The sequence below is a fragment of the Rhinopithecus roxellana genome, chromosome 5 (genome assembly GCF_007565055.1).
Source record: "Rhinopithecus roxellana isolate Shanxi Qingling chromosome 5, ASM756505v1, whole genome shotgun sequence".
Classification (NCBI taxonomy): domain Eukaryota; kingdom Metazoa; phylum Chordata; class Mammalia; order Primates; family Cercopithecidae; genus Rhinopithecus; species Rhinopithecus roxellana.
This window is the reverse complement of record NC_044553.1, coordinates 174,281,301-174,304,025: the sequence shown is the minus strand read 5'-3', so window position 1 is coordinate 174,304,025 and position 22,725 is coordinate 174,281,301. Positions and strand designations below refer to the sequence as shown.

At 49.8% G+C, this 22,725-nt stretch overlaps 1 pseudogene across 1 annotated transcript; it reads left to right on the top strand.

Annotated features, from left to right (window-relative positions):
- Window positions 1-21,271: 21,271 nt before the first annotated feature.
- LOC104655929 lies at window positions 21,272-21,619 on the top strand (annotated as a pseudogene). The gene has a single exon (XR_747044.2). The product of XR_747044.2 is annotated as an ATP synthase subunit ATP5MPL, mitochondrial pseudogene (transcript).
- Window positions 21,620-22,725: the final 1,106 nt, after the last annotated feature.

Genomic DNA, 22,725 nt, shown 5'->3' with positions numbered 1-22,725 from the left:
TCGAGTGATTCTCCCACCTCAGCCTCCCAAGTAGCTGGAAATACAGGATCCCACCACCACGTCCGGCTAACTTTCCCTAGTACAGACAGGGTTTCACCATGTTGGCCAGGCTGGTTTCGAACTCCTGACCTCAAGTGATCCGCCTGCTTCAGCCTCCCAAAGTGCTAAGATTACAGGCGTTAGCCACCGTGCCTGGCCATAATTTTTGTATTTTGGTAGAGATGGGTTTTGCCACATTGCCCAGGCTGGTCTCAAACTCCTGGCCTCAAGTGATCCACCTGCCTTGGCCCCCCAAAGTGCTGAGATTATATGCGTAAGCCACCACACCCAGCCATCTGAGGTATATTTTCTTGGTGCTCCTAGATTTTTGTTTATTCATTTTGAGACAGTCTCATTCTGTTGTCCAGGCTGGAATGCAGTGGTGCGATCTCAACTCACCACAACCTCTATCTCCCGGGTTCAATCGATTCTTCTGCCTGCCTCAGCCTCCTGAGTAGCTGAGATTACAGGTGTGCACCACCATGTCCAGCTAATTTTTGTATTTTTAGTAGAGATGGGTCCAGGCTGGTCACGAACTCCTGACCTCAAGTGATCCGCCTGCCTCAGCCTCTCAAAGCGCTGAAATTATAGGTGTGAGCCACCACACCCGCCCAGTGTTTATAGGTTTAAGCTCCACGTGAGTGTAACTGGTGTCTGGAAGGAAAGGGGACAGGCTGCTGCCCCAAGCAGTTAATATAATCTTTCTATTGTTCCTGCTATCCCTAGTTATAGGATTAGGGGACCTTCACTAGCCACTAGTAGATGGAATGGTTGGTGGGAAAAGCATGACATAGCCCTGTGATAGGATTCTGATTCTATAACCTTGGGCAAGTCGCCAGTTAGTATCAGTCAGTTCATCTGTAAAATGGGAATACTAGCACACAATTGCAGGGATGTGTTAAGTAAGGTAAGAGCTCATGGTAAGCTCTTGGAGGTTGTGATTATTGCCCTGGGTCCACTGCTAGTTTACACGTCAAGGTCATAGACTGAGTAATTTCTTTTTTTTTTTTCCTTTGAGATGGAGTCTCGCTCTGTCCCCCAGGCTGGAGTGCAATGGTGCGATCTTGGCTCACTGCAATCTCTGCCTCCCAGGTTCAAGTGATTCTCCCGCCTCAGACTTCCCAGTAGCTGGGATTACAGGCACCTACCATCATGCCTGGTTAATTTTTGTATTTTTGTAGAGACAGGATTTCACCATGTTGGCCAGGCTGGTCTCGAACTCCTGACCTCAGGTGATCTGCCCAACCTCGGCCTTCCAAAGTACTGGGATTACAAGCATGAGCCACCGAGCCCAGGCAGCTGGTTAATTTCAGCCCCAAATCCCTGAGCTCTCCCTTTCTCTCCTTGCCTTCTTCTGGGCCACATTGTGAACCTGGATCCCAGGTTCCAATCTAAGACAAACAGTATTTCCAAAGTAGCTGTGCCAGAAGACCTGGATCTGCGTCCAGGTCACCATGGCAACCCATGTGACCATAGGCAGATAGTTTAATCTCTCCAAGGCTTTGTTTTCTCAAGGTAGAACTAGAGACACCTTTCAGGCTCTCATGAGTGTTCCCCAGGCTTCTGTAAGAATTAAATGAGATCCTGATGCTGAAAGTTCTTTGAAGTCCTCAAAGCCCTAGGACAGACAACAGGAGGGGCAATTGTAAAGTCAGCGAAGGAACAACACAAAAACTTCACTTCAGATCCAGCCTTCCTGAGAGGTGGTGTCTCCTCCCTGCACACCCTCTCCCAAAGACATTATTTCTTCTGTCCCCACCACATAGCTGAAAATTAGCGGGGGACCACCTGAGGACAGGGATAGCATTTCTTCATCTTTGAATCAAATCCTGGAAGCCCAGCTCAGGTCCTGGCAGAGGGGCTTCAGTAATGAATATTGAATGATTGAAAGGCTAGGGTTGCTAAGGAAATATCTCTGACAGCAGTTTTTTTGTTTTTTGTTTTGTTTTGAGACGGAGTCTTGCTTTGTTGCCCAGGCTGGAGTGCAGTGGTGCAAGCTTGGCCCACTGCAACCTCCTCCTCCTGGGTTCAAGCAATTTTCTTTGTCTCATCCTCCAGAGTAGCTGGTATTACAGGCATTCGCCACCATGCCCGGCTAATTTTTGTATTTTTAGTAGAGACGGGGTTTCACCATGTTCATCAAGCTGGTCTCAAACTCCTGACCTTGTGATCCGCCTGCCTCGGGCTCCCAAAGTGCTGGGATTACAGGCGTGAGCCACCACGCCCTACCCTACAGTATTTTTACACTAACATGTCAATGGCTGCTTTTCCTCTCTTCCAAGATGGGAGGGAAAGTGAGATGCCAGGAACCTGAATGGGGAGAGGACCCAGGATTGAAAAACAAAGAGAAGCCCCAAAGGGATGTCTGGGCAGGCCAAAGGTTTCTGTCTGAACCCTGAGCTCCCTACTCATACCTCCTTCTCAGCACCCAGGGCCTGTGAAACCACAGGGCCCATGCCCTGCTTCACTGCCAGTTCCTATGAAACCACAGCCTTGGCCTGGCGCGGTGGCTCAAGCCTGTAATCCCAGCACTTTGGGAGGCTGAGACGGGCGGATCACGAGGTCAGGAGATCGAGACCATCCTGGCTAACATGGTGAAACCCCGTCTCTACTAAAAAAATACAAAAAACTAACAGGGCGAGGTGGCGGGCGCCTGTAGTCCCAGCTACTCGGGAGGCTGAGGCAGGAGAATGGCATAAACCCGGGAGGCGGAGCTTGCAGTGAGCTGAGATCCGGCCACTGCACTCCAGCCTGGGCGACAGAGCGAGACTCCGTCTCAAAAAAAAAAAAAAAGAAACCACAGCCTTTGCTGATGGGGAAACTGAGGTTCAGCGGCCAAAATCAACTAGCTTGAAGTTACACAGCAAAGTACTGAATTCATTTAATACTTTGTTTAATTTCAAAAGCAGGTAGCTTAAAAGCTTTCTTTCTAAGAAAAAGAAAATCAAACCTAATCAAAGATATTTTCATACCCCCCAAATGATCTTTTATCCTCTAGAAAGTGTGTGTGTGTGTGTGTGCATTTTTTAAAATGAGTTTTTTTGTTTGTTTGTTTGTTTGTTTGTTTTTTGTTTTTTGTTTTGAGACGGAGTTGCCCAGGCGGGAGTGCAGTGTCGCCCAGGCTGTGTCGCCCAGGCTGTGTCGCCCAGGCTGGAGTGCAGTGGCGCGATCTCGGCTCACTGCAAGCTCCGCCTCCCGGGTTCACGCCATTCTCCCACCTCAGCCTCCGAGTAGCTGGACTACAGGCGCCCGCCACCACGCCCGGCTAGTTTTTTGTATTTTTACCATGTTAGCCAGGATGGTCTCGATCTCCTGACCTCGTGATCCACCCGCCTCAGCCTCCCAAAGTGCTGGGATTACAGGCTTGAGCCACCGCGCCCGGCTAAAATGAGTTTTAAGTTCTGGCAACAATTTAATGACACTTGCTAAACTTTTACTGGTTTTGAGTCCTTCCCAGGGAACCAAAGGTCACTGAAAGCCTCTCTGGCCTGCTTCCCTGCCTGAGTCCCTGGCCGCCCAGAGCCTGGGAGAGGGCCTTCTGGGCCAAACCAACTACAGAATTGCCCAGCATTCTCGGGAGGCTGGCTCTACCGGGCTACTTTTCTAAGGGATTTAAAGTAGGAATTGTTACACTTGACTAAAGTCCGGTGGGGCAACTGACAGTCTCAGGGACAGGGGCTCCACATGGAATGAGGTGGGATAGGGTGAGGAGGGAAGATGAGCTGTCTCTACCCTCACCACTGAAGGTGGCAGTGTGAGCCTATGCCCTCCTTTACTGCCTTTTTTACCATCCAGAAGAGTCTATTGCCCATGAGGGGAAGGGTGCACTCATCCTCTCTAAGGCCTTAGAAATTTAAGGAGGCAGTAGGAGGAGAGGGCAATGCCTAACCCAAAGGAATACTTCCCAATGGTGTGTTAGGGCACCACAGGTCATAGAACCTATGCAGAAGGGGTTTAGGGCCAGACATGGTGACTCACACCTGTAATCCCAGCACTTTGGGAGGCTAAGGCTGGAGGATCCCTCGAGGCTAAATGATTGAGACCAACCTAGGCAACATAGCAAAACCCTATCTCTGTAAAGAAAAACAGTAACAACAACAACTAGGCTGGGCACCATGACTCACACCTATAATCCCAGTACTTTGGGAGGCTGAGGCACGTGGTTCATGAGGTCAGGAGATCGAGACTATCCTGGCCAACATGGTGAAATCCCGTCTCTACTAAAAATACAAAATTAGCTGGGTATGTGGTGTGTGCCTGTAATCCCAGCTACTCAGGAGGCTGAGGCACGAGAATCGCTTGAACCCAGGAGGCAGAGCTTCCAGTGAGCCAAGATCTTGCAGGGAGCCACTGCAATCCAGCCTGGCGACAGGGCAAGACAATGTCTCAAAAAAAAACACAAAAACTAGCCGGCCATGGTGGTGTGTGCCAGTGGTCCCAGCTACTCAGGAGGCTGCGGTAGAATTGCTTTAGTCCTGAAGGTAGAGGCTATAGAGAGCTGTGATACTACCACTGCACTTCAGCCTGTGTAACATAAAAGATCTCTGGAGGTCAGCCAAGCCAGTGGAACCCACACTTGGCTGCAGTCCAGAATTGCCTTTTTTTTTTTTTTTTTTTTGAGACCGAGTCTCGCTCTATCACCCAGGCTGGAGTGCAGTGGTGTGATCTCGGCTCACTGCAAGCTCTGCCTCCTGGGTTCATGCTATCCTCCTGCCTCAGCCTCCCGAGTAGCTGGGACTACAGGCACCCACAACCACACCCAGCTAATTTTTTTTGTATTTTTAGTAGAGACGGGGTTCCGGCGTGTTAGCCAGGACGGTCTCGATCTCCTGACCTCATGATCCGCCCACCTCGGCCTCCCAAAGTGCTGGGATTACAGGCGTGAGCCTCAGATTTGCCTTTTGAAAAAGACAGATTTTGGCTGGGCGCGGTGGCTCACACCTGTAATCCCAGCACTTTAGGAGGCCTAGACGGGTGGATCACGAGGTCAGGAGATCGAGATCATTCTGGCTAACACAGTGAAACCCCGTCTCTACTAAAAATATGAAAAATGAGCCGGGCGTGGTGGCGGGCGCCTGTAGTCCAGCTACTCGGGAGGCTGAGGCAGGAGAATGGCATGAACCCGGGAGGCAGAGCTTGCAGGGAGCCGAGATCGTGCCACTGCACTCCAGCCTGGGCAACAGAGCGAGACTCCGTCTCAAAAAGAAAAAAAAGGAACTGGCCGGGCGCGGTGGCTCAAGCCTGTAATCCCAGCACTTTGGGAGGCCGAGACGGGCGGATCACGAGGTCAGGAGATCGAGACCATCCTGGCTAACACAGTGAAACCCCGTCTCTACTAAAAATACAAAAAACTAGCCGGGCGAGGTGGCGGGCGCCTGTAGTCCCAGCTACTCCGGAGGCTGAGGCAGGAGAATGGTGTGAACCCGGGAGGCGGAGCTTGCAGTGAGCTGAGATCCGGCCACTGCACTCCAGCCCGGGCGACAGAGCAAGACTCCGTCTCAAAAAAAAAAAAAAAAAAAAAAAGAAAAAGACAGATTTCAGGGCCAGGTGCGGTGGCTCATGCCTATAATCCTAGCACTTTGTGAGGCTGAGGCAGGCAGATTGCATGAGTTCAGGAGTTTGAGACCCGCCTGGGCAACATGGTGAAACCCCACCTCTAAACCCCATCGCTACAAAATATACGAAAAAATTAGCCAGGCTTGGGAACTTGCACCTGTAGTCCTAGCTACTCGGAAAGCTGAGGTAGAAGGATCACCCAAGCCTGGGAGTTCCAGGCTACAGTGAGCTATAATGGCACTATCACCCTCCAGCCTGACTGACAGAGTGAAACCCTTCCCCTGGAAAAAAGATTGCTGGGAACAGGCCTTGGAAATCTTGTACCCCCACAACTAGAACCTTAGGGCCCCAATCCAAATGTCTGTGCTAAATACTTGAATCTCTATCAGAAGCTAATCCAACCTTTGCCTGAACTGGAGGAGAAGCAACTCCCATCCCCCACCCCAAATTGCTCATTCCACTGCCAAACCTCTAGCTCTCATTAAAGTAGAATTGTTGTCAGATAATGATAACAATTTAGTGATAATTAACATTTGTTCAATACTTGGCCTTTGACTTCTTTTTTTTTTTTTTGAGACGGAGTCTCGCCCAGCTGCCCAGGCTGGAGTGCAGTGGCGCGATCTTGGCTCACTGCAACCTTTGTCTCCTGGGTTCAAGTGATTCTCCTGTCTCAGCCTCCCAAATAGCTGGGATTACAGGCACCCACCATCATGCCCGGCTAATTTTTGTATTTTAGTAGAGACGGAGTTTCACCATGTTGGCCAGGTGTGTATTGAACTCCTGACCTCAGGTAATCCCCCAGCCTCCACCTTCCAAAATGCTAGGATTACAGGTGTGAGTCATGGCGCACAGTGACTTTTTTTTTTTTTTTTTTTGAGACGGAGTCTCACCCAGCTACCCAGGCTGGAGTGCAGTGGTGTGATCTTGGCTCGCTATAACCTCTACCTCCCAGGTTCAAGCAGTTCTCCTGCCTCAGACTCCCAAGTAGCTGGGACTACAGGCACATGCCACCATGCTCAGCTAATTTTTTATATTTTTAGTAGAGATGGGGTTTCACCATGTTGCCCAGGTTGGTGTCAAACTCCTGAGCTCAGGAGATCCACCCGCCTCAGCCTTCCAAAGTGCTGGGATTACAGGTATGAGCCGCTGCGCCTGGCCAGCCTTTGACTTCTTTCTTTTTTTTTTGAGACAGAGTCCCACTCTGTCACCCAAGCTGGAGTGCAGTGGCGTGATCTTGGCTCACTGCAACCTCTGCCTCCTGGGTTTAAGCAATTCTGCCTCAGCCTCCCGAGCAGCTGGGACTACAGGCGTGCACCACCACTCCTGGCTAATTTTTGTATTTTTAATAGAGACAAGGTTTCACCATATTGGCCAGGCTGGTCTTGAACTCCTGACCTCGTAATCTGCCAGCCTTGGCCTCCCAAAGTGCTGGGATTACAGGCATGAGCCACTGCGCCTGGCCTGACTTCTTAACACAGTGTTTAAGCTTCCAAGTTTTGCACTAAGGTAGGCCTGGATTCAAACTTTGGTACATTTCATATTTGTTTCTGTAACTTTGGACAAGTGATGAGGGACTCTGAGCCTTGGTTTCTTTATCTGTAAAATGGGGATAGTACCTATCTCATAAGGTTTGTGTGCAATCAAATGAGATGACATATAGGAAGTCCTTGGCATAGTGCCTGGCATGATGTCCTCTCAAATATATAATTCAGGTCAGGTGTGGTGGTGCACGCCTGTAATCCCAGCTACTTGGGAGGGTGAGGCAGAAGAATCACTTGAACCCAGGAGGCAGAGGTTGCAGGGAACCGAGATTGCACCACTGCACTCCAGCCTGGGCAACAGAGCGAGACTCTGTCTGAAAAAAAAAAAAAAAAAGCCTTGGTGTGGTGGCTCACACCTGTAATCCCAGCACTTTGGGAGGCCAGGGTGGGCGAATCACAAGGTCAAGAGATTGAAACCATCCTGGCCAAATGGTGAAACCCCATCTCTACTAAAAATACAAAAATTGGCCGGGCGCAGTGGCTCAAGCCTGTAATCCCAGCACTTTGGGAGGCCGAGCCGGGCGGATCACGAGGTCAGGAGATCGAGACCATCCTGGCTAACACGGTGAAACCCCGTCTCTACTAAAAAAATACAAAAAACTAACAGGGCGAGGTGGCGGGCGCCTGTAGTCCCAGCTACTTGGGAGGCTGAGGCAGGAGAATGGCATAAACCCGGGAGGCGGAGCTTGCAGTGAGCTGAGATCTGGCCACTGCACTCCAGCCTGGGTGACAGAGCGAGACTCCTTCTCAAAAAAAAAAAAAAAAAATACAAAAATTAGCTGGGTGTGGTGGCATATGCCTGTAGTCCCAGCTTCTTGGGAGGCTGAGGCAGAAGAATTGCTTGAACCCGGGAGGTGGAGGTTGCGGTGAGCCGAGATCGCGCCATTGCACTCCAACCTGGGCAACAAGAGCAAAACTCCATCTCAAAAAATAAATAAAAAATATATATATATGTATGTATATATATGTGTATACATATGTATGTTTGTATATATGTGTGTATATGTGTATACACACAATTCAGTTAAACCAGCCAGGTGTGGCGGCTCACACCTGTAATCCCAGCACTTTGGGAGGCCGAGGTGACAGATCACTTAATGTCAGGAGTTTGAGACCAGCCTGGCCAACATGGTGAAACCCCATCTCTACTAAAAATAAAAGAAGTTAGGCTGGGCACGGTAGCTCACGCCTGTAATCCTAGCACTTTGGGAAGCCAAGGCAGATCACCTGAGTTTGGGAGTTTGAGACCAGCCTGACCAACATGGAGAAACCCCATCTCTACTAAAAATACAAAATTAGCCAGGCATGTGCCAACATGCTTGTAATCCCAGCTACTCGGGAGGCTGAGGCAGGAGAATCGCTTGAACCTGGGAGGCGGATGTTGGAGTGAGCCAAGATTGCACCGTTGCACTCCAGCTTGGGCAACAAGTGAAACTCCATCTCAAAAAAAACAAAAAAAAGCAAAAATTAGTCGAGCGTGCTCACTTGAACCCAGGAGGCAGAGGTTGCAATGAGCCGAGATAGTGCCACTGCACTCCAGCCTGGATGACAGAGCAAGACTGTGTCTCAAAAAAAAAAAAATTAGTTAAACCCAAATCTCTCTCCCTGTGCCTCCACCCAGCTCCTCTATATATAATAGCCCTGGGTTCTACAATCCCATAGAGCAAACCCATGTTCCCTGTCCTAGAGCAGCCTTGGCAGACAGCCAACCCATTCCTAGCACCAGACTCTGATTCCTGTCACCTCAAACCTTGGTTGAGCCCTCTTCCAGACTGTTTGGCAATGAGGGTGGTGAAATATTTTGGGAAGGGAATTCTGCCCAGAAGGCCAGGCCTCTAGGAGTACCTTGAAGATGTAGGAAACCAACAACTTATATGGAAAGGCTGTAGAGATTGGTGATCTCAGTAGAGAAGAGGATGATGGCCCCTGCACCCTGATGATGTTAGGCCGCTAAGGCCATCTATGTGCTGGGCACAAAGTTAGGCGTATCTCATCCTGAGTTCATTTATCTCTCCTGGCTGCTCCATGAAGTGATTTTTCCTTATTTTATATTTCCAGTGCACAGAGGTTAAGTAACCTGGACTGTGATGTACAGCTATAACTGACAGAATTGGAATTGGAAGCCAGGACTCTCCCAACTTCTGGTACAAGAACATAACAAAGGAGTTAAGTTAGAATTGAGGTCTAGAGTCTAAAATGCAGTTTTAGGCTAGGCATAGTGGCTCACACCTTTAGTTCCAGCACTTTGGGAGCCCGAAGCAGGAGGATTGCTAGAAACCTGGAGTTCAAGACCAGCCTGGTCTAACATAGACCCCCATGGCTAAAAATAGATATATTATTAATGTATATTTATTATTAATATATACGTAATATATATGTTATATGTCATATATTTTATATGTGCATTTTATTTTGTTTTTTATTTTTATGTCTTTCTTTGCTCTTGTTGCCCAGACTGGAGTGCAATGGCGTGATCTCGGCTCACCGCAACCTCTGCCTCCAGAGTTCAAGTGATTCTCCTGCCTCAGCCTCCCAAGTAGCTGGGATTACAGGCATGCACCACCACACCCGGCTAATTTTGTATTTTTAGTAGAGACAGGATTTCTCCATGTTGGTCAGGCTGGCCTTGAATTCCCAACCTCAGGTGATCCGCTCACCTCGGCCTCCCGAAGTACTGGGATTACAGGCATGAGCCACCACACCTGGCCTTATTTTTTTTATTCTTATTTTATTTATTTATTTATTTATTTATTTTCAGACGGAGTCTCACTCTGTTGCCCAGGCTGGAGTGCAGTGGCCAGATCTCAGCTCACTGCAAGCTCCACCTCCCGGATTCACGCCATTCTCCTGCCTCAGCCTCCCGAGTAGCTGGGACTACAGGCGCCTGCCACCTCGCCCGGCTAGTTTTTTTTTTTTTTTTTTTTTTTTTTTTTTTGAGACGGAGTCTTGCTCTGCCACCCAGGCTGGAGTGCAGTGGCCGGATCTCAGCTCACTACAAGCTCCGCCTCCTGGGTTTACGCCATTCTCCTGCCTCAGCCTCCCGAGTAGCTGGGACTACAGGCGCCCGCCTCGTCGCCCGGCTAGTTTTTTGTATTTTTAAGTAGAGACAGGGTTTCACCGTATTAGCCAGGATGGTCTCGATCTCCTGACCTTGTGATCCGCCCGTCTCGGCCTCCCAAAGTGCTGGGATTACAGGCTTGAGCCACCGCGCCCGGCCCCCGGCTAGTTTTTTGTATTTTTTGTATTTTTTTTTTTTTTGAGACAGAGTCTCGCTCTGTCGCCCAGGCTAGAGTGCAGTGGCCGGATCTCAGCTCACTGCAAGCTCCACCTCCCGGGTTCCCGCTATTCTCCTGCCTCAGCCTCCCGAGTAGCTGGGACTACAGGCGCCCGTCACCATGCCCGGCTAGTTTTTTTTTTTTTTTTTTGAGACGGAGTCTGGCTCTGTCGCCCAGGCTGGAGTGCAGTGGCCGGATCTCAGCTCACTGCAAGCTCCGCCTGCCGGGTTTATGCCATTCTCCTGCCTCAGCCTCCCGAGTAGCTGGGACTACAAGCGCCCGCCACCTCGCCCGGCTAATTTTTTATATTTTTTTAGTAGAGACGGGGTTTCACCGGGTTAGCCAGGATGGTCTCGATCTCCTGACCTTGTGATCCGCCCGTCTCGGCCTCCCAAAGTGCTGGGATTACAGGCTTGAGCCACCGCGCCCGGCCCCCGGCTAGTTTTTTGTATTTTTTTTTGTAGAGATGGGGTTTCACTGTGTTAGCCAGGATGGTCTCAATCTCCTGACCTCGTGATCCGCCCGTCTCGGCCTCCCAAAGTGCTGGGATTACAGGCTGGAGCCACTGCGCCCGGCCTATTTTTTTATTTTTTATTTATTTATTTATTTATTTATTTATTTATTTATTTATTTATTTATTTTTGAGACGGAGTCTCGCTCTGTCACCCAGGCTGGAGTGCTGTGGCCGGATCTCAGCTCACTGCAAGCTCCGCCTCCCGGGTTCACGCCATTCTCCCGCCTCAGCCTCCCGGGTAGCTGGGACTACAGGCGCCGCTACGTCGCCCGGCTAGTTTTTTGTAGTTTTTAGTAGAGACGGGGTTTCACCGTGTTAGCCAGGATGGTCTTGATCTCCTGACCTCGTGATCCGCCCGTCTCGGCCTCCCAAAGTGCTGGGATTACAGGCTTGAGCCACCGCGCCCGGCTATTTATTTATTTATTTATTATTTTTTTTTTATTTTTTTATTTATTTTTTTTTGAGACGGAGTCTTGCTCTGCCACCAAGGCTGGAGTGCAGTGGCCGGCTCTCAGCTCACTGCAAGCTCCGCCTCCCGGGTTCACGCCATTCTCCTGTCTCAGCCTCCGGAGTAGTTGGGACTACAGGCGCCCGCCTCGTCGCCCGGCTAGTTTTTTGTATTTTTTAGTAGAGACGGGGTTTCACCGTGTTAGCCAGGATGGTCTCGATCTCCTGACCTCGTGATCCGCCCGTCTCGGCCTCCCAAAGTGCTGGGATTACAGGCTTGAGCCACCGCGCCCGGCCTATTTTTTTATTTTTTAAGAAAAATGAAAAACAAAATAAAATGCAGCTTTCTTCCAAGAATCATCAAGATAAACATTTTTTTTTATTCATTTATTTATTTATTGAGACAGAGTCTCACTCTGTTCCCCAGGCTGGAGTGCAGTAGTATGAGCTCAGCTCACTGCAGCCTTGATCTCCCCTACTGGAACAATCCTCCCACTTCAGTCTCCTGAGTAGCTGGGACTACAGGTGTATGCCCCCATACCTGGCTAATTGTTTTTGTTATTTGTAGAGATGGGGTCTCCCTATATTGCCCAGGCTAGTCTTGAACTCCTGGGCTCAAGTGATTCTCCTGCCTAGGCCTCCCAAAGTGCTGGGATTACATAAAGGTATGAGCCACCATGCCTGACCCGTGTGTGTCATTTTTCATATAAATGGTAACATCCTGCGTACATTGTTTCTTTTACTTAGTAAAGATCTTGGAGATGTTTCTACATCTATGCTTATAGATTTGCTATGTTCTTTCTTCTTTCTTTGTTTTAGAGACAAGATCTCACTACGTTGCCCAGGCTGATCTTGAATTCCTGGGTTTAAGGGATCCTCCTGTCTTGGCCGCCAAAAGTGCTGGGATTACAAGTACGAGCCACTGCACCCAGTCTGCTATGTTCTCTCTCTCTCTCTCTCTTTTTTTTTTTTTTTTTTTTGAGACGGAGTTTCACTCTTGTTGCCCAGGCTAGAGTGCAATGGTGCAATCTCGGCTCACCACAACCTCCGCCTCCCGGGTTCAAGCGATTCTTCTGCCTCAGCTTCCCAAGTAGCTGGGATTACAGGTATGCACCACCATGCGCAGCTAATTTTGTATTTTTAGTAGAGACAAGGTTTCTTCCTGTCGGTCAGGCTGGTCTCGAACTCCTGACCTCAGGTGATCTGCTTGCCTTGGCCTTCCAAAGTGCCGGGATTACAGGTGTGAGCCACTGCCTCCGGCCTATGTTCTCTTTAACATCCCCACATTGGTCCATTTCGTGAAGATGTCTGGTTTATCCAGCTTGCACCTACTGATGGACATTTAGATTGTTTCTACTATTTTGATATTTTATTTTTATTTTTGAGACAAAGTCTTTTTTTTTTTTTTTTTGAGATAGAGTCTCGCTCTGTCGCCCAGGCTGGAGTGCAGTGGCCGGATCTCAGCTCACTGCAAGCTCCGCCTCCCGTGTTCATGCCATTCTCTTGCCTCAGCCTCCTGAGTAGCTGGGACTACAGGCGCCCGCCACCGCGCCCGGCTAATTTTTTGTATTTTTAGTAGAGACGGGGTTTCACTGTGGTCTCGATCTCCTGACCTTGTGATCCGCCCGCTTCGGCCTCCCAAAGTGCTGGGATTACAGGCGTGAGCCACCGCGCCCGGCGAGACAAAGTCTTATTCTGTCTCTTAGGCTGGAGTGCAGTGGTGCGACCTTGGCTCACTGCAGCCTCAACATCCCGGGCTCAAGCAGTCCTCCCACCTCAGCTTCTCTGGTACCTGGAATTACGGGCATGTGCCACCACACCTGGCTAATTTATTTTTTTTTTTTTTTTTTTTTTTTTTTGAGACGGAGTCTCGCTCTGTGGCCCGGGCTGGAGTGCAGTGGCCGGTTCTCAGCTCACTGCAAGCTCCGCCTCCCGGGTTCACGCCATTCTCCTGCCTCAGCCTCCCAGTAGCTGGGACCACAGGCGCCCGCCACCTCACCCGGCTAGTTTTTTGTATTTTTTAGTAGAGACGGGGTTTCACCGTGTTAGCCAGGATGGTCTTGATCTCCTGACCTCGTGATCCGCCCGTCTCGGCCTCCCAAAGTGCTGGGATTACAGGCTTGAGCCACCGCGCCCGGCCGGCTAATTTATTTTTAAATTTTATTTATTATTATTATTTTGAGACAGAGTCTTGCTCTGTTACCCAAGCTGGAGTGCAGTGGCACAATCTTGGCTTACTGCAACCTCCGCCTCCTGGGTTCATGCGATTTTACTGCCTCAGCCTCCCGAGTAGCTGGGATTACAGGCGTGTGCCACCATGCCCGGCTAATTTTTGTATTTTTTTAGTAGAGACAGGGATTCCCCATGTTGGCCAGGCTGGTCTTGAACTCCTGACCTCAGGTGATCCACCTGACTCCGCCTCCCAAAGTGCTGGGATTACAGTTGTGAGCCACTGCACCCAGCCATGTTTTAAATTTATTTTTGTAGAGGTGGGGTTTCGACATGTTGCTAAGGCTGATCTCGAACTCCTGAGCTCAAGTGATCCACCTGCCTTGGCCTCCCAAAGTGCTGGGTTTACAGGCATGAATCACCACACCCAACCTCTTTTGCTATTTTAAACAAGGCTGCTGTGAATAGCTTTGTATGCAGATCACTTCACTCATGCTTCTATCTATGAGGAAATTTCTAGAAGTGTAATTGCTGGGTCAAAGAGTATGTGCAAGGCTGGGTGAGGTGGCTCATGCCTGTAATCCCAGTACTTTGGGAGGCTGAGACGGGAGGATCACCTGAGCTGAGGAGTTCGAGACCAGCCTGACCATCACGGAGAAACCCTGTCTCTACTAAAAATACAAAATTAGCTGGGGATGGTGGTACATGCCTGTAATCCCAGATACTCAGGAGGCTGAGGCAGGAGAATTGCTTGAACCTGGGAGGTGGAGGTTGCAGGGAGGTGGAGGTTGTGGTGAGCCGAGATCGCACCATTGCACTCTAGTCTGGGTGACAGAACAAGACTCTGTCTCAAAAAAAAAAAAAAAAAAAAAAAAAAGTGCTGTTTTATTTTTCCACTTGCAAATATAATACACGCTTTTTACACAAATTTCAAACAACTCTGAAGCTTATAGGCTAAAAGTAAAAGAGCCCTCCCCACCACCCTAATCCTATCCTCAACAGCAGAGTTTCCTCTCTTCCTCCTTGGCCCCTGGCCTACAGCTCTCACATCTGCAGGAGCCTTTCCTACCTGCCCAGCTCTGCCTGGCCCTGCAGCCTGATTCTGAGTCTCTCGTCCTACTTCACCACCCATTTCTTCCCTCATCCCTCAGTAGAAACATTCTCGCCTATCCCCAGGGCCTGCACTGGGCCTGAGGCCCACAGTCAAATATAAACTATTACCACCAGACCTAGCAATGGCAGATCCCCAGCAAGTGCTTCCAAAACAGAATGTTCAAACAAAAAGGTTAGGGGCATCTCATCCAATTCTCAAGCTCCAATTTACATAGAAGGCAACTGAGGCCCACAGAAGAGAAATGTGGCTCAGTGAGTGGGTTAACAGAGCCAGAAAGAGAAGCCACATCTCTCGACACCCTGATCAGGGATCATTTCATTCATTTAATAAATGGTTACTGGGGCCATGCAGTGGCTCACACCTGTAATCCCAGCACTTGGGGAAGCTGAGGCAGGAGGATTCCTTGAGCCCCAGAGTTTGAGATTAGCATGGGCAACATAGTGAGACCCCATTGCTACAAAAAATTGAAAAATTAGCCGGGAATGATGGTAGGCACTTGTAGTCCCAGCTACTTGGGAGGCTGAGGTAGGAGTATCCCTTGAGCGCAGGAATTCGAGGCTGCAGTGAACCATTGATGACACCATTGCACTCCAGTCTGGGCAATGGAGCAAGAATTTGTCTCAAAAAAAAAAAGGTTATTGGGTGGGGTGCCATGACTGCCTACTACACCAGACACTGGTATAGGCACTGGGCTCCAGCAGTGAATGAGACAGAAACGCTTGTCTTCCTGGAGCCCACATTATATTCAGAGAGACCAACAACAAAAAAGCAAACACAGGCCGGGCGCGGTGGCTCAAGCCTGTAATCCCAGCACTTTGGGAGGCCGAGACGGGCAGATCACGAGGTCAGGAGTTCGAGACCATCCTGGCTAACACGGTGAAACCCCGTCTCTACTAAAAAATACAAAAAGCTAGCCGGGCGAGGTGGCTGGTGCCTGTAGTCCCAGCTACTCGGGAGGCTGAGGCAGGAGAATGGCGTAAACCCAGGAGGCGGAGCTTGCAGTGAGCTGAGATCCGGCCACTGCACTCCAGCCTGGGTGACAGAGCGAGACTCCGTCTCAAAAAAAAAAAAAAAAAATCAAACACAGCCCGGGCGCAGTGGCTCATGCCTGTAATCCCAGCACTTTGGGAAGCTGAGGCAGGCTGACCACAAGGTCAGGAGATCGAGACTACCCTGGCCAATACAGTGAAACCCCATCTCTACTAAAAATGCAAAAAATTAGCTGGGTATGGTGGCAGGCGCCTGCAGTCCCAGCTACTCTGGAGGCTGAAGTAGGAGAATCACTTGAATCCGGGAGGTGGGGGTTGCAGTGAGCTGAGATCACGCCACTGCACTCCAGCCTGGGCAACAGAGCAAGACTCCGTCTCAAAAAAAAAAGAAAGCAAGCCGGGCGCGGTGGCTCAAGCCTGTAATCCCAGCACTTTGGGAGGCTGAGACGGGCGGATCACGAGGTCAGGAGATCGAGACCATCCTGGCTAACACGGTGAAATCCCGTCTCTACTAAAAATACAAAAAACTAGCCGGGCGAGGTGGCGGGCGCCTGTAGTCCCAGCTACTCGGGAGGCTGAGGCAGGAGAATGGCGTAAACCCGGGAGGCGGAGCTTGCAGTGAGCTGAGATCCGGCCACTGCACTGCACTCCAGCCCAGGCGACAGAGCAAGACTCCGTCTCAAAAAAAAAAAAAAAAAAAAAAAAGAAAGCAAACAAAATATTTCACATTATATTAATAGTAAGTACTATGTGAAGCGGGGTTAGGCCCAGGAGTAACTTGGGCTCAGCAATCTTTTTTTTTTTTTTTTTGAGATGGAGTTTTGCTCATAGCCCAGGCTGGAGTCCAGTGGCACGATCTTGGCTCACCACAACCTCTGTCTCCTGGGTTCAAGCAATTCTGCCTCAGCCTCCTGAGTAGCTGGGATTACAGGCATGCTCCATCACAGCCAGCTAATGTATTTTTAGTAGAGACGGGGTTTCTTCATGTTGGTCAGGCTAGTCTCGAATTCCTGACCTCTGGTAATCCACCCGCCTCAGCCTCCCAGAATGCTGGGATTACAGGCATGAGCTAGCTACGTCTGGCCTATTTTTTTTTTCTTCTTTTGAGACAGGGTCTCGCTGTTTCCCAGGCTGTAAAATCACACAGCAGTGTGATTTTAGCTCACTGCAACCTCTGCCTCCCAGTCTCAAGCTATCCTCCCACCTCAGTCTCCCAATTAGCTGTGACTACAAGTGCCCACCATCATGCCTGGCTAATTTTTTCATTTTTTTAAAGAGATAGAGTCTTACGGCCAGGTGTCGTGGCTCGCGTCTGTAATCTCAGCATTTTAGGAGGCCGAGGTGGGCGGATCATGAGGTCGGGAGATCGAGACCATCCTGGCTAACACAGTGAAACCCCATCTCCACTAAAAATACAAGAAATTAGCCGGGCGTAGGCCGGGCGCGGTGGCTCAAGCCTGTAATCCCAGCACTTTGGGAGGCCGAGGCGGGCGGATCACGAGGTCAGGAGATCGAGACCCTCCTGGCTAACACGGTGAAACCCCGTCTGTACTAAAAATACAAAAAACTAGCCGGGCGCGGTGGCGGGTGCCTGTAGTCCCAGCTACTCGGAGGCTGAGGCGGGAGAATGGCGGGAACCCGGGAGGCGGAGCTTGCAGTGAGCCGAGATCCGACCACTGCACTCCAGCCTGGGCGACACAACGAGACTCCGTCTCAAAAAAAAAAAAAAAGAAGAAATTAGCTGGGCGCGGTGGCGGGCGCCTGTAGTCCCAACTAGTCGGGAGGCTGAAGCAGGAGAATGGTGTGAACCTGGGAGGCGGAGCTTGCAATGAGCTGAGATCGTGCCACTACACTCCAATCTGAGCGACAGAGCGAGACTCTGTCTCAAAAAAAAAAAAAAAAAAGAGAGATAGGGTCTTGCTTCGTGGCCCAAGATGATCTTGAACTCTTGGACTCAAGCAGTCCTCACACCCTGACGTCCCAAAGTGCTGGGATTACAGGCATGAGCCACTGTGCCTAGCCAGGTCCAATAATCTTAATGGGTGTTGGATATCTGAGCTGGGACTTGCATGACTAGAAAGAACCAGCTAAACCAGCATATGCAAAGGTCCTGAGGTAGGAAGAAAATTTTTATTTGACAGGCAAAAGAAGAACTGGAGCAAATGAGGGAGATGCGGCAACAAAGGTACACAAAGCTGATCATTTAAGGCCCTGGAGGCAGGGTGATACTGTGCTGCAAAGCCATAAAGTCAGCCTGCCACGGCAGTGGCTCATGCCTGTAATCCTAGTGCTTTAAGAATCCAAGACAAGAGGGTTACATAAGGGCAGGAATTCAAAACCAGCCTGAGCAACATAGCAAGACCTTCTCTCTACAAAAATAAAAAAATTAGCCCGTGATCAGTCTGCTATGTTCTTTTTTTTTTTTTTTTTTTTTTGAGACGGAGTCTTGCTCTGCCGCCCAGGCTGGAGTGCAGTGGCCGGCTCTCAGCTCACTGCAAGCTCCGCCTCCCGGGTTCACGCCATTCTCCTGTCTCAGCCTCCCGAGTAGCTGGGACTACAGGCGCCCGCCTCGTCGCCAGGCTAGTTTTTGTATTTTTTTAGTAGAGACGGGGTTTCACCGTATTAGCCAGGATGGTCTCGATCTCCTGACCTCGTGATCCGCCCGTCTCGGCCTCCCAAAGTGCTGGGATTACAGGCTTGAGCCACCGCGCCCGGCCTGCTATGTTCTTTTTTAACATTTCTACACTGTGGTGCACACCTGTAGTTTCAGCTGCTTGGGAGGCTGAGACCAGAGGATCAATTGAGCCCAGGAGTTTGAGGCTCCAGTGAACTATGATTAGACCACTGCACTCCAATGAGGGCAGCAGAGCAAGACCCTGTCTCTTGAAAAAAAAAAAAAAATAGGCTGGGCGTGGTGGCTCACGCCTGTAATCCCAGCACTTTGGGAGGCCGACACGGGCAGATCACGAGGTCAGGAGATCGAGACCATCCTGGCTAACAGGGTGAAACCCTGTCTCTACTAAAAATACAAAAAATTAGCCAGGCCTGGTGGCAGGCGCTCCAGCCTGGGCAACAGAGCAAGACTCTGTCTCAATAATAATGATAAAATAAATATAAACAAATAGCCAGTCACAGGCCAGGCGCGGTGGCTCACGCCTGTAATCCCAACACTTTGGGAGGCCAAGGTGTGCGGATCACTTGAGGTCAGGAGTTCGAGACTCAGCCTGGCCAACATGGTGAAACCCCATCTTTACTAAAAATACAAAAATTAAGCCAGGCGTGGGGGCAGGCAGCTGTAATCCCAGCTACTTGGGAGGCTGAGGCAGAAGAATCACTTGAACCCAGGAGGCAGAGGTTGCAGTGAGCTGAGAATGTGCCATTGCACTCCAGCCTGGGGGACAAGAGCGAGACTTCATCTCAAAAAAAAAAAAAAAAAAAAAAGTAGCCAGGCACAGTGGCTCACACTTATAATCCCAGGACTTTTGGAGACTGAGGTGGGAGAATCTCTTGAGCCCAGAAGTTTCATACCAGCCTGGGCAACGTAGTGAGACCTCATCTCTACAAAAAAAAAAAAAAATTTGGCCCGGCGCAGTGGCTAACCCCTGTAATCCCAGCACTTTGGGAGGCCGAGATAGGCAGATCACTTGAGGTCTGGAATTCGAGACCAGTCTGGCTAACATGGTGAAACCCCGGCTCTCCTAAAAAAAAAAAATTAATTAATTAATTAATTAGCTGGACGTTGTGGCAGGTGCCCGTAATCCCAGCTACTTGAGAGGCTGAGGCAGGAGAATCTTGAGCCTGGGAAGCAGAGACTGCACTGAGCTGAGATTGTGTCCCTGCACTCCAGCCTGGGTGACAGAATGAGACTCTGTCTCAAAAAACATTTTTTCCCCGGGCGCAGTATAATCCTAGCACTTTGGGAGGCCGAGGTGGGTGGATCACCTGAGGTCGGTCAGGAGTTCAAGACCAGCCTGACCAACATAGTGAAACCCTATCTCTACTAAAAATACAAAATTAGCTGGGTGTGATGTCGCATGCCTGTAATCCCAGCTACTTGGGAGGCTGAGGCAGGAGAATTGGGTGAACCCAGGAGGCAGAGGTTGCAGTGGGCGAAGATCGTGCCATTGCACTCCAGCCTGGGCATTAAAGTGAAACTCCGTCTCAAATTTAAAAAAAAATTTTTTTTTAATTAGCCAGGGATGGTGGTGCACACATGTACTTTGAACTACCCGGGAGGCAGAGGCAGAGCGATTGCTTGAGCCAGGGAAATGGAGGCTGCAGTGAGCTGTGATTGCACCACTGCATTCCAGCGTGGATAACAAATTGAGGCTCTGTCTGAAAAGTAATAATTTAAAATATAAAAGGATTCAAAAAAGGAATAAAAAAGAGAGGCAGAGGGACATTACAAAATCCTTGAACAGGCCGGGCATGGTGGCTTACACCTGTAATCCCAGCACTTTGGGAGGCTGAGGAAGGCAGATCACTTGAGGTCAGGAGTTTGAGACCAGCCTGCCCAACATTGTGAAACCCCAGTCTCTACTAAAAATACAAAAATTAGCCAGATGTGCTTGCTTGAACCCAGAAGGCACATAATTTCAGTGAGCCAAGATCATGCCACTGCATTCCAGCCTAGGCGACAGAGCGAGACTCTTGTCTCAAAAAAAAAAAAAAATTCTGTGAACAGAATTCTGTGAATGGTCATCATTTTAATGGCAGCCAACAGTTAGAGAATTCTGCGAGCCCCACAGTTGGAGCTGTGTTGCAAGTCTTCAACACTGCCCTCGTAGCTGTATTGTAGGAAAGCACTCAGATGATACAAAAAGAAGTGGGTGGCCGGGCGCGGTGGCTCAAGCCTGTAATCCCAGCACTTTGGGAGGCCGAGACGGGCGGATCACGAGGTCAGGAGATCAAGACCATCCTGGCTAACATGGTGAAACCCCGTCTCTACTAAAAATACAAAAAACTAGCCTGGCATGGTGGTGGGCGCCTGTAATCCCAGCTACTTGGGTGGCTGAGGCAGGAGAATCTCTTGAACCTGGGAGGCAAAGGTTGCAGTGAACCGAGATTGTGCCACTGCACTCCAGCCCAAGTGACAATGAGAGACTCCGTCTTTAAAAAAAAAAAAAAGTGGATATAAATATGACCACAAAACTGCCCTGAGCTGCTACTGTCAGCACACTGCCTATGGGGTAGCCCTGCTCTGCGGGAGCAGGCACGGAGCTATAACACTGCCAGAGCTGTAACATGCTGCTCAATAAAGCTGTTTTCTTCTACTACTGGCCCACCTTGAATTCTTTTCTGGGCAAAGTCTAGAACCCTCCCATGCTAAGCCCCAATTTGGGACTCATCTGCCCTGCATCATCTGCATGCCTGCTCCCAAAATCTACACACACACACACAAGTTGTGAGCAGCCCAGCGTGGTGGCTCACGCCTGTAATCCCAGCACTTTGGGAGGCTGAGATGGGCGATCACCTGAGGTCAGAAGTTCGAGACCAGCCTGGCCAACATGGCAAAACCCCGTCTCTACTAAAAATACAAAAAAACGGCGCGCGTGTGCTCGCTCGGTGACCTTTCTGAGTTGGCTGCAGGTTTGTGGTGATCTCTGAGGCGTCTGTCTTGCATCAAGATGCTTCAAAATATTATTAAAAATGTGTAGATCCCCATGAAGCCCTACTACATCCAAGTTTACCAGGAGATTTGGATAGGAATGGGGCTGATGGGCTTCATCGTTTATAAAATCCGGGCCGCTGATAAAAGAAGTAAGGCTTTGAAAGCTTCGGCGCCTGCTCCTGGTCATCACTAACCAGATTTACTTGGAGTACATGTGAAAGAAAACATCAGTCCGCCTGTAAATTTAAGCAAGCCGTGTTAGATGGGGAGCGTGGAACGTCCCTGTACACTTGTATAAGTACCATTTACTTCATGGCATGAATAAATGGATCTGTGAGATGCAAAAAAAAAAAAAAAAAAAAAATACAAAAAAAAAAATACAAAAAAACTAGCCGGACGTGGCAGCGGGCGCCTGTAATCCCAGCCACTCAGGATGCTGAGGCAGGAGAATTGCTTGAACCTGGGAGGCGGAGGTTGCAGTGAGCTGAGATTGCACCACAGCCTGGGCAATAAGAGCGAAACTCTGCCTTAAAAAATTAAAAAAAAAAAAAAAAGAGTTTTGAGCACAGCTAGAGAGGGCAGAGTTTGAAAACCTGAGGACTTTGTGAACCCTATGGATGGATAATCCCCAAGGGCCTTTCTGCCTCGACAGTGACCAGATGCTAGAGATGCTGGGAACTGTGGGATGGCCAGTAGGAAGGCTCTGAGAGATACGGCAGGAACCAGCAACTTCCTGGAGTAGATGGGTGCAGTCTGGGATAGTGACTGAGGGCTGGCTGGCAGAAGGCCACCACCTGACCTCTTTTCTCCCTGGAGGAATTCCTTCTCAAAGTGAGTGGCAGAAAAAGCCTAGCTTGGGGAGGAGCCCTATGGGGGAATCCCATCCTAGGCCCTGTCTCCTTGCTGGTGATAGTAGAACAAGCGCATGCCTTCCACTCTGTGTCTCCACTGTAAGATGGGGGAGTTGGATTAGACTCACTCTTTCCAACTACACATATTTAAGGGACATCTGCTGTGCACCAAGGACTACATCAGACCCCGCCACTGATGAACCTGCCTTGAGCACAAAGAACTACACCCAAGGGGAAGGAGAGACCATTTGCAGCTTTCTTTTCTTTTTTTTTTTTTTTTTTTATTGAGACGGAGTCTCGCTCTGTCGCCCAGGCTGGAGTGCAGTGGCTCACTCACTGCAGCCTGGCTCAGCTCACTGCAAGCTCCGCCTCCCGGGTTCACGCCATTCTCCTGCCTCAGCCTCCCGAGTAGCTGGGACTACAGGCGCCCGCCACCTCGCCCGGCTAATTTTTATTTTTTTAGTAGAGACAGGGTTTCACCGTGTTAGCCAGGATGGTCTCGATCTCCTGACCTCGTGATCCGCCCGTCTCGGCCTCCCAAAGTGCTGGGATTACAGGCTTGAGCCACCGCGCCCGGCCCACTTGCAGCTTTCAGCTAGCCAGCTGGGAAGGATCCTGG